The 18,684-nt window shown below is 36.5% G+C and overlaps 1 long non-coding RNA gene across 1 annotated transcript in view; it reads left to right on the forward strand.

Annotated features, from left to right (window-relative positions):
* Positions 1–14,221: 14,221 nt before the first annotated feature.
* LOC106146906 overlaps positions 14,222–18,684 on the forward strand; it is a 44,690-nt gene continuing 40,227 nt past the window's right edge. The window contains exon 1 of the long non-coding RNA XR_001231532.1: positions 14,222–14,387. This is a non-coding gene — a long non-coding RNA (uncharacterized LOC106146906). The remainder of the gene's footprint in view (positions 14,388–18,684) is intronic.

Raw genomic sequence — 18,684 nt, forward strand, 5'->3', positions numbered from 1 at the left:
CAGGATTACCTTTGCTATTCTAGGTTTCTTCTTTCTCCAGATGAATTTTAGGAATATTTTCTCTAGTTCTGTGAGGTATGTTAATGGTATTTTGTTTGGGCTTGCATTAAATATGTATAGCAATTTTGGGAGTATGACCATTTTCACTATGTTGGTTCTTCCTATCCATGAGCAAAGAATGTCTTTCCATTTCCTAATATACTCTTTGATCTTCTTTTTCAGAGTACTGTCATTTTCAGTATATAGATTTTTAATGTCCTTTATTAGATTTATTCCTAAATACTTCATTGTTTGGATGCTATTGTGAAGGATGTGCTTTCCCTAATTTCTCCCTCAGTGAGTTTGCTGTGTGTGTACAGGAATGCTATTGATTTTTGAGGGCTGACTTTGTATGCAGCTATGCTAATGTATTTGGTTATTAAATATATAAGTCTTTTGGTGTAGTTTTTGGGGTCTTCTACGTAGAGTATTATGTCATCTATGAATAATGATAATTTAACTTCTTCCTTTCCTTTGGTTATTAATTTTATTTCTCTCTCTTGTGTAACTGCTCTGGCTAATGTTTCCAGAACTATTAATAGGAGTGGTGATAGTGGGCATTCTTGTTTTGTTCCTGATTTTAGAGAGAAAGCTTTCAGTTTTTGTTCACTTAGTATGCTTATAGCTATTGGTTTGTCATAGATGGCTTTTATCATATTGAAGTAAAGACCATCTATTCTGACTTTCTGCAGGGCTTTTATCATGAAATGAGTGTTAGACTTCATCAAAAGCTTTTCTGGCATCTACTGAGATGATTATGTGATTTTTGTCTTTGGCTCTGTTGATGTGGTACATTGTATTCAGTGATTTGCATATATTAAACAGTCCCTGCATTCCTATGATGAATCCCACTTGGTTGTGGTATATAATCTTCTTGATGATTTGCTACATTCTGTTTGCCGGTGTCTTATTGATGATTTTTGCATGCATACTCATTAGAGACATTGGACTGTAGTTCTCTTTTTTGGTTGGGTCTTTCTCTGGTTTTGGTATCAGGGTAATACTTGCTTCCAGGAAGGAGTTAGGGAATATTGTTTCCCTTTCAATTTCATTAAAGAGTTAGAGGGGTATTGGCATTAAATCTTCTCTAAATTTCTTGTAGAATTCAGTAGTGAGTCCATCAGGACCTGAGTTTTTCTTTATTTGTAAGTTTTTTATTATAATTCAAATTTATTGACTGTTATTCAGCATTTGTATATCTTTTTGATTCAGCTTTGGTAATTCATACATTTCTAGGAATCTGTCCATTTCATTTATGTTTTCCATCCTATGAGAATAAAGATTTTCAAAGTAGATATTGACGATCTTTTGAATTTCACAAGGATCTGTAGTGATTTCACCATTTTCTTTTCTCAGTGCATGAATTTAAATTTTTTCTTTCCTTTTTTGATAAGGATGGCTAGAGATTTATCAATCATATTTATTCTTTCAAAGAACCAGTTCTTCAATTTATTAATTCTATGTATTGTTTTCTTAGCCTCAATTGCATTAATTTCTGCTCTGGTGTTATAATTTCTTCCATTCTGTGGACTTTGGGCTTGAGTTGCTCTTTTTCTAGAAGCTTAATGTGTAACATTAGTTTGTTTATCTGTGCTCATTCTGTTCTACTGATGTAAGCTTTCATCAGTATAATTTCCCTCTTAGAACTGCTTTCATTGTGTTCCATAGGTTCCATTATGTGATACCTGCATTTTCATTTAATTGTAGATATTATCCAATTTCTTCTTTAATTTCATGTGTGACCCATTGGATATTCAGGAGGGTATTATTTGATTTCCATGTGTTTATGGAGTTTTTGTGGTTTCTTTTACCATTAATTTTCAATTTCATTGTACTATGGTCAGATAATATGCATGGGATAATTTAATTCCTTTGCACTTATTTAAGCATATTCTATGGGCTAATATATGGTCTATTTCAGACAATGTCTCATGTATAGCTGAGAAAAATGTGTATTCTGATAATGTTGGGTGGACACTCTGTAAACATCAACTGAGTCCATTTCTTCACAGGTTTTGTTCAGTTCTGAAATTTCCTTGCTGATTTTTTTTTTTTTTTTTTTTGTCTAGTTGATCTATTTGTGACAGTAGGGCATTAAGGTCTCCCATTACAATTTTGTTATTGCTCATTTGACTTTTCATGTCTATTAATATTTGTCTTATATAGTTTGGTGCTCCCATATTTAGTACAAATGTATTTATGATTGTTATCTCATCCTCTCAAAGTTTTCTCCTAACAAGGATGTAGTGACCTTCTTTATCTTTTTTGATCATGCTTGGTTCATATGTTCTACAAACAGAATAGCTACCCCTGCTTTTTCTAGGTTCCTTTTGCATAGAGTATTGTTTTCCATCACTTTACTTTCAGTTTATGAATTTCTTTTTGTAGTTAAATGTGTTTCTTGTACACAGAATATTGTTGGATTTTGTTTCTTGATCCATTGTGCCAGTTTGTTTCTTTTGATTGGTGAATTGAGGCCATTTTCATTGGTTATAAGTGATACATATTGACATCATTGTCATGTTATTTTCCTGCTGTTGGTTCCCTGCTTTTACCCTCTGTTTAATTGCTTGCCCTGTCTTGTCATTTCTTTCTGTTGTTGTTCTTGGAGTTGTGGTCATTTTCATCTGTTTCTAGAATACCTTTTTTTTTTAAAGAAAGTAGCAAAACAGTAGCAGCATACTGATGAACTCCTACCATCTTGTTTAGTGAAACTCTGTATTATCTTTACTGTTTTATTGAAGAATTATTTTCTTATTCCCTATAATGGTTTGAGCAGTCTTTCATTCTTACATCTGGTAATTTGAGCAATGTAGTTGAGGATAGCAATATGTAATGTAACAACCACTGTTGATTCGTATTATTTTGTCTAGAAAATCTTTCAGTCTCCTTTGTAATGTTGATTTAGTTGTCATGAATGTCTTCAATTGTTCTTTGCTATGGAAATATTTTATTTCTCCATTAATTTTGAAAGATAGTTTTGCAGCGCACCTCAGTCTGGGTTGGAAGTTGTTTTCTTTCAGGACTTGAAATACTTCACTTCAAGCTCTTCTTGACTTGATGGTTTCTATTGAGAAGTCTACTGTGATTCTGATGAGCTTACATTTATAGGTGATCTCTTTCTTTTCTCTAACAGCTCTTAATATTCTGTTGTGCTGAATTTCTGAGATCTTTATTATAAGTCTGGGTGTAGATTTATTTTGATTATGGATAACTGGAGTTCTTGATGCTTCACTTATCTGTCTGTGAGATTCTTTTCCCATGCTTGGGAAATTTTCCGCTATTACTACTGCAAATAGCCTTCTTATGTCGTCTGTGTTGACTCGTGCTTTTTCATTGACACCAATTATTTTTATATTATTTTTCTTTATATCATCTTGTGGCTGTTGCACTGTTATTTCCTGATCTTTTGTTATTTTCAAGAGAATTTTCCTTTCACAATTGCTAGCCAAGGTCCTATCTTCAAGGGCTGAAAATATGTATTCAGTTTTCTTCAAGTAGTCTTCTCAGCTTTCAATCAAATTTTTAATTTCCTAGATATCTGTTTGAATACATTTCATGCATTATATTTCTTTCCTATATTGATCATTTATGGTTTCCATTCTTTTCCTATCATCACCTATTTTTAATCTATCACTATTCTAGATTTGCTAAGCAATTATTTTATAAATGTTGACATTTCTTTTTCTACTGGAGAGAATATTTCTGATCTGACTTCCTCTATAGTGTCATGGATTTGTTTCTTTACTTTGGTTGCTATCATTTTAGAAATGTGAGCTGTGTCTTCCATATTTTTCTATCTCATGGTCTCCTGGACTTGCTCTGGGTTGGCTGGAGGTCTGAGGTTACATTTCGCTTCTGCATCTTATCATTTTCTATTTTGAAAGTTTTTATTTTGTTTTCTTTGTTGATCTTTGTAAATTTTTGAGGTAGGTAGCTTTATTACTAGTATCAAGGACTCTCTAGGTAAGGTTTGTTCTTTAAGGATGTCATCTGTGTGTAGGAGGTTTGTGTCTATTCCAAGGTTATCCCTTTCCAATAAATTAAGAGTGGGATGTTGATATCTCTTTGGCTCAGTCCCCAGTTCTTTGGTGCTGGGGTGTGGTGAGGTTATTATCCCAGAACTTCCAAGTATTGTTACAGAAGTGAGAACAACTGATTAAAACAAATATGACATCCCAGCTAAAGTAGTACAATTAGCAATAACAATAGTATCAAGCACAGTTTAGAAACTGACAAACTGTGGTAACTATTAATTATGAACCTTTAAACATAGGAGCAAAATCTACAATTATATTACAGAGCCAATCATAAACTGGCAACTTGTATGCAAAGTGTTTCCCATTGGTGGAGTGGTTTTACACTGTGGTGGGGAAATTTAAGAAAAATAGTGGATAAAACAAAGACAACTGAAAAGAAATGAAAATCCAGGCTGGAATACAAAGGATGATTGAGCCAGCTTTAGAAAGCTAGAAGAGGGCAGAAGAGAAAGAACAAAGGAGTAAACAAGGGATTATCTGAATCTGATCTTTATGTTTGGGGGATGGGATTAGTTTTCTGTGTCTAGAGTTCTCCCCAGCTATTTAGAAAAGAGAAAAAAATATAGGAAAAAAGAAAGAGAAAAAAGAGAGAGCACGGAAAGCCCCACCTGCTTGTTTCTATTCTGTGTGTCTTTGTTTCCAAGCACAGCACTGGTTCACCTAAATTACCACCTGTTGGCTTATACTGTTACTGTTGCTTTTGACAATTTCAGGCCACTAGTCCCATTTGTCCATCTTGCTCATCCTGGCTAGGGTCCCACTGCATGGCTGACATTCCTGCTGGCCTCTGTGTCTTCCCACACAGTTTACCTGAATCCCAGCAACTACGAAGGAAGATGCTGGGCTCTGAGCCTTCCCTTATTCTTTGCCTGGATCCCAGCAAGTACCAGCCTCTCTCTGGGCCTTCCTGCACTGCTCTAATATTTGTTTTTTTGTTGAATTTCTGTAATCTTGATTACTTTACGCCTTGGTGCAGATTTATTTTGGTCATGGCTAATTGTATTTCTGTATTTTTTATCTGTATGTCAAATTCTCTTTCCATGTGTGGGAGGTTTTCTGCCATTCCTTCTGTGAACAGGTTTTTCATGTCATTTGCACTGACTCCTTTTTCACTGTCTCTGGTCAATCTTCTGTTGTTCTTCTTTGCACTATCTTGCAGCTGCAGGATTGGTTTTTCATGGTCCCTTGTTATTTTTAAGACATCATTCTTTTCATGATCATTAAACACTCTACATTCATTGAGCCAGTCCTGCATTGTGGCCACCAACTCTTTATACCTGAGAGATTATTTCTGATCTGATTTTCTCTATAACCTCTTCTTTTTTTTTTTTTTTTTTTTTACTTTTGCTGGTATCATTTCAGAAAACTCAGGTGGGTGGCTTCTGATTTCCTCCATCTCATTGTTCTGTGGATTTTTCCTGGGTGGGCTAGAGGTCTGGGTTTGCATTTTGTTTCTGTGTCTTTTCACTTTTTATTTATTTATTTTAATTTGCTTTCACCTATGCTCTGGGAAACTGGTGAAGAGGTCAGCAGAGAAAGAATGAAAAGTAAAGCAAAAGAATACTAAAGTTAGCCATAAATACTAGAGACAATGTTCATTCACATGTAAATATCAAAGAATCTAGAAAGATAGGTGAGGTAATAGAGAAACAGGATGGATAGACCAAAACAAACAGTGAATGTCAAAACTTAAACAACCCGCCTTAAAAAAAAACTGACAGAAATATGAAAATGAAACAAACTAATAACAAAGAAAAAAAATTTCTCTTTTCCCCACAGTTCTGTGGTAGTGTCCAAGTCAAAGCCTAGATCTGTGTTGCATAACCTCCCCATGCCTGCAGTAGGGTTAGTGTTGGTTGCAATGATGATTTTAGCCTCTAGACTAGGGGACAGACCAGAGTCTTCAGCCAGCAGCTTTCTGGAACCCACCCCACATGTCTCCTTACACTGATTGTCTCTGCATTGCTCTCCCAGATGTTATGGTGCTCTCAAATAGAGACAGCCTGAAGCTGCTCCCAGTCCAGTGTACAGTCGGCCCCCGCCAGACCTCCTGGTTCCACACCCTGGCTCTTCTCATGTGCTAGTCACAGGGCAGCAGTGGAGTGTGTGTGTGTGTGTGTGTGTGTGTGTGTGTGTGTGTGTGTATGGGCACATGAGCACTGGCTTCCTATTTCTTGTCCCTTTCTGGTCCCAAAGCTACATGCACCATTGGTTGCAGTGTGGGAGGGGTATTTGACTCTCTAGCCCAAGGCTGCTTGAAATCCATGTCTGCAATCCATGTCTGCCTCTCACACTGGCTGGTCAGGTTGTAGCAGGGGTGTGCTGTTCTCCTCACTACCCTCACTGGTGCCACTGTGGTCCCTAATCTTGCTATCATTAGAGGTTCCAGTTAGCTACTATAGTGCATGCAAAAAAAACAAACAAAAAATTGTGGCCCATTGTGGAGGAAGTAGCTTCCCGGTCACTTGCCCCTGTGTGTGCCAGCACAACTTGCTGCCCTTCTGCAGCATCCTCTATTTGGAGGGGCAAAGAGGCAGGGGTCTTACATCCCAAATCTATCCTGTGCGTCTTGAGTTAGCCACACTATTTTCAGTCCATAATGTTTTTGGAAGTTTTCCCAATGGCGGTCCTGCTCTGCATGCAAGTGAAAGACCCACAGGTAGTCCTGTGGTCTAGATCACACCTTTATAAACTCATATGCCTATGTTTCGTTTGACCTGCACATCTCTTACTTCATATTGATTTTGGCACCAGAGTGTACATCCCTCCCTTCCTTCCAATTACCTGTGTTTTTAGTTGATTTTCTTCATAATTCCAATGTTGCTCCTTCTCTATTCAAATTTCAGATTGAAATTTTCCAACCAGTCAATTCTTGTATAGAATATATTTGATAAATGGCCATTTTTGTACTTCCTGTTATAATGATCTTATAAAAATTAAGAAAAATGCAATTTTTTATCATCCTGTGTTTAAATAATTGGACTAGTAAGTAGCCAACACCTTCCTCTGTTCAGGCAAGACTGTTCTGCCTCATACATGTTGCCATGCCTACCCAAGTTCTCCTACTAATCCACATTACCCAATCTCTAGCAATAAGCCCAATATCTAAGCAAGCAAGTGTTGATCTTCATGCCTGTGAAAACCAGAGCCCTTACCCCATAAAATAGGATGCAGCCTCAGATTCAGTGGTGACCCAGCTCTGAGCACCCCCACTCCTCCAAAGTGGCTTTACACCACTTCCTCTTGCAATACCTACAGTAAAGTTGCACTGGTCTTGGACTCCTCTTCCTCTTTCTAAGATGGAGAGACAAGCCCAGTCAGGGTGAGTCTAGGGACTCCCTAGCTACAACATAAATTATCCTGTATGAGTAAACATTAAAACCAAGAGCAAATATACTGGAAAAATTAAGCCCAGCTTAATTGAGAGCTTAGGAAGATATTATCCTTTTCAGAGGACTTTACAGAGCAAGATGAAGAATAACCACCCCCAAAAAAATGGGTCAATATATGAGCAAGTGACTTAAAACAAAAAATGCATTAGCCATGAAAAAAAATTAAAGGTTGATTTCTTTAAAGCAAAGATATATATTAAGACTAGTAGGAATTATTTTTTAATTAAGAAGGTTGACTAGAGTCCTGTGCACCTTAATAAAATATTTCCAAAAATATTCCTAGAGATATTTTTGGCAAGATATTCTATCATCTTTAAAATGTGACATATTTTAATATAGCAATTCCAAGAAAGTCACCCAGAATTGTTGATAGTGGCCTAAAAGTCTGTAGCCAGAGAAACCGGTGGTGCTTGACTGGATCATCATTGTGCCAGGAAACAGAACACCATACAGCTGTTTAAAAAGTAATGGAGTAATACTGAATGAGAGATGCCCCTTCCTCCCTCTTGTGGTTCTATTTACATGCTCAGGGGACTGGGTTGTGTTCAGCCCCATTGGTGAAGGTGGCTCCTTTTACTCAGTATACCAACTGTAATGCCAATTTCTTTCAGAGAGAACCTTACAAAAACACTCAGCAATAATGTTTTACCAGCATTCTGGGCCTTCCTTTGTCCAGACAAGCTGACACATAAAAATAACCATCACACTGACATAATAGTGAAAAAAACTTACAGATTTTATATGAAGCACTTGACATAAAGAGATCAGCAAATTGAAGCATGAAAGATATTAAAATGAAGTCATTATTTCTCTCTTTAAAGAGAAGCAGTCACCAAGTCTTAAGAAAAAAAGGTATAGTAAATAGTTACTGAATGTGTACTTGGTGGGCCAAACCTTATAATATCATTTTATAGCTCTCTCTTCTTATACATTACATTATGCATGAGAATTGTTATGGTCCAGTATTTGAAATTACCATCTAATATTTCTCAAAGGCTTGAATTCCAGCTCATTTACAGGAATATTTCCAGGGAGTAGTTTATATAACATTTGTCATTCATGACACCTAGGGCTAACCAATCAGTATTACTTTATTTTTATATAAATTATCACCTTAAACCAAAGAGATAAAGCTGGACTTTAAAGATATCAATGGGAGATTAGGAGAGGTCAAAGCTGACTAAACTTCCCTACTTCCATGAACAGCTGAACACCCTTAAAACAAGCTTTCTACATGCTGCAGATATTTCTTCACTATAAGTAAAGGTAAAGTACATTTTTCTAAAGGTAAGAGTACAATTCTATTATTCATGTGTGTTCTGTGCATTGTAATGCAACCTCTAAGGCAAATTGGTATAAAAATAATTACATTCACAGACCAAGGAAGATCTAGCATTAAAATTATATGATAGCAATAATAACAATCACAGTGATCACAGAAACAAACAGGCATACATCAGGTACAACATGCAACATAAAATCAGCTACCACTGTGACAGATTTATCAAAACTTCACAGACAAGACAAATGAAAAAAAAAAAAAGAACAAAAAATTATAAGGAGAAACTAAATATCCATCAAGGAAAAGTATCTGGAAGTAGAAATATGTGGTTAAAATAAGCAGATAAATTTTTTTTATTATCTCAGAAACATCCTTTATCTTCCTCATTCGTGAGTTCCTGCCATTACATCAACACTGATATAATCTATGTTCTCCCATTCAAAGTTAAAGTCTGTGCACACTGTACTCTTAGTTGGAGACACTGTTGAAAGAATTGAGGGAATGTTAGACAGGATGCATGCATCTTTCAAGAAAGAAAGAAAAACTCCAGTTTTCTTTTTATCTCATGAGCTTTAAATTAAGTGGGCTTCCCCTTTCATCTGTGCCTGAGACATTATGTTTTACACATTGCATTACAGTACAATGTATGCATTTTCAGATAAGCACTTTGACCAGTTTATTACACCTTCTGACCTCAGCTGACGACGTACAAAAATAGTCTGTAAATAATTGAAATAATAATCTGTGTGAATATCATAAAAAATTCAATATATTTATATTTATTTTTCTGTGAATTATAAACTGTGCTCCTTTTATAGAATAATTAGAAAGTACAAAATTTGTAAGCATATTTTAAAATAAATACAACAAACAAAATTTTAAACAATTTTACTTGAAATATAATAAGCAAGGTTTATTAAATATAACTTAAATGTTACAATCTATAACCATAAATCACTTAATTTATAAATAAAAATTTAATATACTTCTAATGTATACATTTTGTGTACACTAAATGAAATATCGTTCTCAAAATTAGATACCTTTGGCTTAAAAAAATGGTTTGTATTTGTGAGACATTTTCAAAACTATGATAAAATGATTATGATTTTCTCAATACATTATAAAAATAAAATAAATATGGATTCCATTAAAAATAGAACAAGATTATGCCCCCTCCCATTCAAATAATTAATATGTAAGAGTAATGGAATTATTTTAGTCTATTCTCTTTTCCAGATTTGATCTGCTGTCATATGGTCATTCTGTGAATAAAAGTAACAAAAAATAATAATAGGTGGCCATTGAACAGTGCAAGGGTTAGGGGTGCTGACATTCTACATAATCAAAAGCTCCTATACAACTTTTGACTCACCCAAAACAATTCCTAGCACTCAGGAAGCCGAGAGGGAGGGGAAGCATGGAAGATTCCCCCTCCAAAGGCCGCCCCTGAGACTGATGTGCTCCAGCCAGGCCCCACCCCCTAATGGCAGCTTCACCCATAAACTCAGCCAAGGGTTAATCCATTGATGTGGTCAGTGCCTTCACAACCCTGTCTCCACTCTAGCCATTGCTTAATTCAGTCAAGCTGGCAATCAAGATCAACCATCACGGCTGCTGAACCCCTTCCGTACAGGTCACTCAATTCTGCCATCTGGCAGTAAGAGGTGGCAGCCATGGTGGCTCTCGTAGAACACAAAGGCTCCATGGAGGTGAGATTCTGGAAGATGGAGCTCAGCACACAATGGCCAAGGCTGCATCCCCTGCTCAAATCACCATGGATGCCAGGACACAACTCATCACCAGCACAGGAGACAAAGGCACACACAACGCCATGCTCAGAAATGGCCCCTCTCACATGCCCAGAATGAAACAGAAAGTGTCACACACTTCCGTGTTAGGGTTTAAGTTCACCCTCAAGGCATATTTGGGAGTGCAAGTAAATACCCAATGCCATGGGTCCAGGTCATCTCTGGTACCTCCCACATTGGGCCTCTAAAACCTCACCTCTCCTTACCTGCCAGGTAAATCACCATTTACCCCAGGTCTGAAAATTCCTTTCTTGTGGGACCATCTGGGATTCTCACCTTATGTATGACTCTAAGCACTGCATGTTACAGTAGAATTTCAGGTTCCCAGCTGCACTAATACACAGGCAACTCTTGTCACTGAAGAAAACTAACACAAATTTAACTTCTGAGAAAATTATTACTATCATCTCCCTTGAAATCCCAACACAACATACCAGTCCAGTTGTCTTCTTACAATTTTTTTTGTTTTTGTTTTTGTTTTTCTCTGGTACCGGGAACCGAACTCATGACCTAATGTAGGCTTTCTGTTTCCTTGGCTTTAGCAAAAGCATCTTTGTACAATTCGAAAGAAGGGGAAGCACAAAATGACAGAGAGTAAAATGGTGGCAGTGGTAGTAGAGCTAGGTATGAAAAACATAAACAGCAAATTATGGAGCTTCTCAGAAGAAAAGGAAAGGCTGCAGCAAGGAGAAGGGAGAGAAGGCAGAGCCATGAACTTCAGAATAGAGGCAAACAAGCATCCTATAGAGCAGTCCCTTCGTCCCTGCAGGCACAGAGAAAAACTGCACCTTCTTTTCCCAGTTGCATGCATGTTCTCTTCACTAACTGATCGACACAGCATGTTATGTTGGGCTCTGCTTCTGGTTCTGCTTATCCATCAGTGAACAAATGGAGAATAGATGGAGGGAGTCAAGGAAGGAAGGAAGCAAGCATTCAAGGCCAAGGATGATGGTGGTTTGTCTAAGGGTGTTTCCTTGTGTGAATAAAGAAGTGTTTCCTGTCATTGTGGAGATCACCATATGGTAAAAGAAGATACTAAGCAAGCAAACACAAAACTGTTAAAGTGCTACAAATTCTTAAAGCTGGGAGTGAGAATAGAAGAAGATGCCAGAAAGTCTCTATGAAAAGGCAGAAGGGTTAGATCCAAGTGAGGTAGGTAGACAGCATGCAGGAGGAGCACAAGATGTTGGAGAGAGAGCCACGGCAGAAGTTAAAGCAAGTGCAAAAGCCCTGACATCTGCTATATAAGTGGACAGAGGTAGTTGGAAAAAATGCACAAGCAGAGGATGAAGAGAGATGATGTTCAATAAAATATTCAGAGATCAATCCTACAGGGCTTGAAGGCCAATGCCAAACTTCTGAGGCTTCTGTTAAACACCATGGGAAGTCACTGGGAGATGTAAAGACAAGACAATTATCTATTCTTTTCAATTGACACACATTAATTGTACCTATTACTGAGACTCAGTGTGACATTTCAATATATGCATTGCTATGTGGGAAATGGATAGAGATAGTCAAAAAAGGTAATAAGCTAAATATTCTGGCCAAGGGATGATCACAGATTGAGTAAGGGTGTTTTCTTGTGTGGGAAGCTGTATGAAGTTATGATAGCAATTACTGAATGAAAGACATGTGGGAAGAGCAAGTTTGAGGGACAGAACTCTAAAGGTTACTCTGGAACACATTATATTTGAGATGCTTGTGAAAAATGCAAAACTGTGGGCAACATAGAGGTATCAAGAACATGGAACAAAGTTAGACATATGGATTTGAATAACTTAGATACAACTAAAAAGTGATATTTAAAACAATGAAAATGCATGAGATTAACAAAGAAATGTGCAGCTAGAAAAAAAAAAAAAAAAAAGCTAAGATGGAGCTTCGATAATTCCACTGATAGAGATCCACTTCTATCTAGCTAATCCCAAAGAACTCACGTAAGTGATCCATGCCACCTGCAATTACCCTAAGATGAGAAAACTGAGAGCCCACTGTTAGACAAACTGGAAACCCTACAGTTGCGTGTCTTGTGCTGTTGACAGATACACTGACAGCTCTATGAGTTTCATAGCCCAGGAAGTCTAGATCAATAAGGACAACCAGTTATTGGCTGGTTATTATGTATCATACATTAAAAGTAATGCATGCATTTTGAGTGCATTAGAAGTCACTGGGCTTTGGGGAACAGTGGCCAAACACGAGAAAAGAACAACAACAAAAGCAAGATCTACAACACTGGGGCCAGGCAGCTGCATCCCAGCAGCAAGAATCATGGACAGCAGAAAATGTCACATCCTGGATCTCTGTGTTCAGCAAGTGTAACACTGACTCTTGCCATCTCCCACTTTGATCTAAATAAGACCACAGGATTCTTTGCCTGTTCTTGGGTGGGAGAGCCCCAAGAAGATTCTAGGTTTGGGCTAGGAGGACAGAAGAGTATTTAGAGGAGATGCTATCATAAGTGTGCACAGAGCTGATAGAATAGACCTCATAGGTTTAAAATATAGTTGATATGTTAACTCAGATACAACAAAAAGTAAATTTTTCTCTTACCCTCTTCTAATCTTTTCTACTGTGTTTCCCATCCCTTCCATGGGTGGTGGAGAGGGCAAGCTCCTATCTCACAAACAGTGAGACAAAACACTTTCCTAATTATAGGGCTGACATGCATGTGGTATGGGTAAAGCCACATTAATGCAACACTACCCTTCAAGAAACCCATCAGAGAGCATGTGGGGGCCATGCCTTCTAGGCCAGTGAATCTCTTCAAATAGTCTTCTTTCTGATCAGTTTAACCTGTATATCTTCTCTTACTTATGGTCTTTATATCTCTAAACAGCTTTGGCTACTTCTTGGTGATTCATTCTATTAAGAATGTTCTGAATCTTGTCATCTATTGTTTCCAACATTGAGTTCACACCTAGAACTCCTAGACAAGATAGCAACCCACTAAATAAATCTTTTGGGACAGATGAGAAAATTGAGGCACAAAGAAAGTGACTGGCCCTAGGCACATGTTAATAAGTGACAGAATGAAATGAGGGCTAAGCTCTGTTGAACACTTCATTTGTTACAGTTGCACTAGAGTCATCCACGTTTAAGAAATCAGCCCAAGTCGAATTGATTTCTATATTAACCATGTTAATAAACTAATTATTAGTAATTTCAACCTGAGATATAAATCAGAATTACTTTTTAAAGCTACAGAAGGGGGCTAAGGATATAGCTTGGTGGTAGGGTACTTGTTTAGCATATATGAGACCCTGAGTTCAATCTCCAGCACCATAAAAAAATTTTTTTAAACCCCATAGATGCCTTTACCGTAATTCCAGTATTCTGATTCAAAATTCTGGGGAATTTTTAATGAGGAAACTCTTGGGTTAAGGTTTCATGTTTTATTTAGTATCACATCTGACAGTCTTATGGTGTACAAGGCATGTCCATTAATAAACCTGCTAAGAAATCTGTAAACCTAGGAATGAAAATAGATAATAGATAATAGATAAAAGATATTGAAGGTAAAATAGAACAGGAAAGTATGTCATAAGAGTGTAAGTCATTTGAGCAAACAAAGAATTAGGGCTCTTTCTGTAAGCAAATTACATTTTTTAAAATTTTTTTTTAATTTTTTTTCCCGTACAGGGAATCGAACACATGACCTCGCACTTGCCAGACAGGAGCTGTGCTGCTGAGCTAAATCCCCAGCCCCTCTGTAAGCAGATTATGAATCCTGCACAGAGATGGTAAAGGAGCATTTGTATACTTCATGCAGTCGGACATCTGCCTGGGTTCTGCCTGAACTGATCCAAACGTGGCTTAGGTAAACTCTTAATTTGCCTTGCTCACATCCTCATATTTTCAGAGCAATGAAAGCCAGAGGATTTCTGATTTAAAATGGCACTCATTAACAATCCTTAATGGTGATCTCCTATCTTTAAACTGAAGTTCTTATAAAGACATAGGCAGAAAAAGTTGAAAACAAAACACCATCTAAAAATTAAGACTGACAGATGACTTAAAGGAAACATTTAGAAAGAATCTTCATAAAGCTCAGGAGAGTGATTCTATTTTTACTTAAGCTGACCTCCAAGTATAAACCTGAACAGATTTAGTCATGACTCAAGTAGACAAAGAAACTGAAAGATGTAGTCCAACATCTCATCTTTTAAAACCTACAGTGAGTAGACAGCATGTGTTTTAAAAATAAGTAAGGAGGAAAGAACCAACATGAGACCTATAAAATAGCATTTCTTAATAAATTTAAGGTTATAGATTTTATTTTACAAAGACTACTTGTCTTGTTACTTTTTCATTGAGAGGACAAAATACCCAACATGCATGAGTTAAAGAAGGAAAGGTTCATTTTGGCTCACAGTTTCCCAGCGGGCTCCAAAGCAGGGCAACGTGGTAGAGAAGCATGACATAGGAGAAACAGTCCACGGCAGGGCAGGCAGAAAGCAGCAAGCGGCAACATGGAGCCCTTTTATCTCATCCAGCCTAAAAGCCTATTTGTTGGTGTCATCCACACCCACTATGGGCCTTTCCATTACCCACATCCAGAATGATGATAATCACTGGACCAATTATCACATACCTATATCCATATTTACATACCTTAGATTTAGCCACCTCCAAAAACCTCCATCTACAAGTGTATGAGGGTTTGGGAGGATATTTAAGCCACAACACCACTTTATCTGCATTCCATAAGTTTTAATATGTATTTTGGTTGTTGCTCAGTTCTAAAAACTATAACCCATATGTTTTCTGGGAATGTATTTTTCAGTTTTCAAACAGATACATTTTTAATTCTTTCTTTCTGTTGTTGATTTCTAATTAAATTGTTTTAAGAAAACAGAAAATGCTCCATATGATATTTAATCTTTGATATTTGTTGAGACTACTTGTGAGCTAGTGTGCAATCAATGTGTACTAGAAATGGTATGTTTTATCTTGTTCCTATTATTTTTGTGATTCATTTTTAGATCAATATTATTGACCTATAGCCAGTCCAGATATAACAGAAAAATTGTAAAATTTCACATTACCAAGTGTGAACAAGAAACCCAAGGGACCAGACAAACTTGATTTTAGGTTTTAGAGGGAGTATGGCCCTGCCAGAACTTTAGACTTACAGCCTTCTAAACTGAGAAAATACATTTCTGGTGTTCTAAGCCATCTGCTCTGTGGTACTTTGCTATGTGAGTCATAGAAATTTTTCACAGAGATGTTTGCAGATATTTTCAAGTAAAACCAAAGAAGAGTTTATAGAGCATCAAAATGTAGGAGAATTTAAAATAATATTTTTGAATTAAAAGTGGAATAAAGATCTAGTTGGAAACAATGAATTTTATTTTATCAAAAGTAAAACGAGTGAAATATTCAAATCCATTGGAACTCAATGCCTATGCTCAGTTCTGAAAAATCAAAAACCATTGAAGAATATTTTGCATTTCTAGATTCATAAATAAAGTATAGTATACTGAATATATGGTAAACAGTTATACTTTCTCTAATATATCTCAGGCCTTTTGCCTTAGAACTCCCTAATGTAGTAACTGTGTGCTGTGCCCTTATTAAATCTTGAATTACATAGTTAACAATTGCATGAGATATATGTGTGTAGCTAACAACACTAACTATGAAGAAGGTTAGCCAAGCTTTCCTTTCAGATATCAGGTCTTTGATTTATTTTATTTGCTTAATAATGAGACCAAGGAAGGGCTAATTACTAGTGTACAAGATTTTAGCAATCATTTTTTCAAAGGAAGAAAAAAGCCATTTGGAAATTAGAAATATCTATTATAGCAAACTGAGCAATCACATTTCTTTTTTAATAGCGCAAAATCAGACACATCATTAACCCTTATTATGGTAACATCTGAATGAGTTGACATCATTTATGTCCTTGGATTACTTAGAGTAATAAATATGTTTTTAAAAACCAGATAAATTTTTCTCAGAAAAAAAAGTACATCTGTATAAACTGCTTTTTAAGTGTTGGAATTTTTACTTTAGGTGGCTATTTTTGCAATAATAAAATATGAAAATTGTTGTCATATTTAAGATTTCAGAGACCTAACTATAGAAGATTAATAATGCTTCTATATACCAATGAGTCACAAATTGAGTAAGCTACTGAAAATTCCAAATCCAAACAGAAAAAAATTCAAATCTATCTGTGCTACATATGCATATAATGAAATAATCAATCACATTGTCTATATACATAATTGATATGCAGTGAAACTGGCAACTTAATAAGGTTGCCAATCAATAATATGTCAAATTAAGAAAAGATATCAACATTCTAATATTCTTATCACATTTTGTGTAGCCTTGTCAATGAAATTAAGGATTCATTAATTCTAAATTATTTGCATTTGCCTGAATTTAAATGCAAAATTCTAGTAGTCAATACAAATGTTGACTTATTTCTATGATTAAACATATATTAATCTTGTACAACTAGACTCTGTTTAGTTATACAAGACTAATATATGTATCACTTGTACAATATAAGAAAATGTTCACGGATTTAAGTATATACACCACACTATTCATTGACTGCCAGCCGTTATTGGAGGACCTTTAGTTAGAAGGGGTTATTGTCCCGATGGAGGTCTCCCACATAAGCCATCGGGGAACATTTTGAAATAATCTCATAAATGTGCTGTCTTCCTTGTTACCAGTTTGATAATACAATAGTTCTGTCTCCTTCTAATTCCGATTTAATCATATATGTCCCCTAACATAATGTTACATAGACTGAATCACCATTTATGCAGTGAACTTTTCAGGAGGAAAAGGTTTTCCTCTATTCTTTCAGTTGGAGTATCTGGGACAACTGAATTAAACTGACAAAAAGCAGACAGAGAGCAGAAATAGTGTACTCAGATATAAACTGGAGTTAACAAAAAGGTAGGTAGCTCACCAGTGGGTACAATTAGAAACTCATAGATCTACCGTAGTAGGAGAAAAGGAAGGGCAGAGGAAAGGCTTATGTAGGAAGAACAAATAAGTTTCTTTAGGAAAGGCAAATGTGCTAGTAGGAGAACAAAGGAAGATAGGAAAGTCTGTGATGTTTGTTCATGTGCATGAGAGCCGACTCTGCCTTTTGGGTCATGCACCTGCCCGAAAGAGTGGACTTATGGTACTTTTATCTGGGAGTCTCTACCCTGGTAATAGACTTGCCCCAAGGGAAAATTTGGGGAAGCCTCATCTCACAGAAGTTTCTGCTATTAGTCAGATTTGGGAAGCTTCTGAAAGCTTCCTTGTCCTCTGTTTATCTTCCAGTGTCTTCAGGTTAAGATAATCAAATCAACTTTGAAGTTCTGAGTGAATCCCCATAGATGTGCACAGGAATTAAAACTTAGCCATACTTATACCATGGATAAAATGTCAAGAATATGTTAAGTAAAAATCAAAATGAACTGAGAAAGTACATGTACAATATATCAACACACTACAGCATGGCTGCCTTCCCATCAGTGGACGTCACCAACAGAATCTAAATCCAGCCTTGACAAAAAGAGCTTTAACACACTGACCAACATTTGGAGGCATGACTTGAAATGATCACAGTGTATTCCCTGTGGCATCCCACTGCTGAATCAAGAGATTTAAGTTAAAACTTTAACAGGTTCTTATGAAGTTTTAGACCCTTACTCCTTTTAAGCCATCTTTTAAAAATCATTCCCCTTTCTCTTGAAACTATAAGCTCCTCAAAGCAGGTATCATAACTCATTTCTGTATCCTCCAAGTCTATCCCAATGTTCATTAACACTTAGCAGACCCTCAGTACTATTTAAAACTCATTGTCATCTGAGGTTATGTTTGCAATACCTAGAGATTATTTTCACCTGAGAAAGAGACTGACATATTTATTAAATGAGCCTGTTATTTAAAAGTCATTTGAGGGGCTGGGGATTTAGCTCAGCGGCAAAAGCGCCTGCCTCGCAAGCGCAAGGTCGTGAGTTCGGTTCCCGGTACCGGAGAAAAACCAAAAAAAAAATAAATAAATAAAAAAAAATAAATTGCCAGGTGTGGTGGTGCTCGTATGTAATCTTTGCGAGTTTGAGGCCAGCCTGGGCTACAAAGTGAGCTCAAGATTTGTC

Source organism: Chinchilla lanigera, unplaced genomic scaffold (genome assembly GCF_000276665.1).
Source record: "Chinchilla lanigera isolate Chin_1 unplaced genomic scaffold, ChiLan1.0 scaffold00101, whole genome shotgun sequence".
Classification (NCBI taxonomy): domain Eukaryota; kingdom Metazoa; phylum Chordata; class Mammalia; order Rodentia; family Chinchillidae; genus Chinchilla; species Chinchilla lanigera.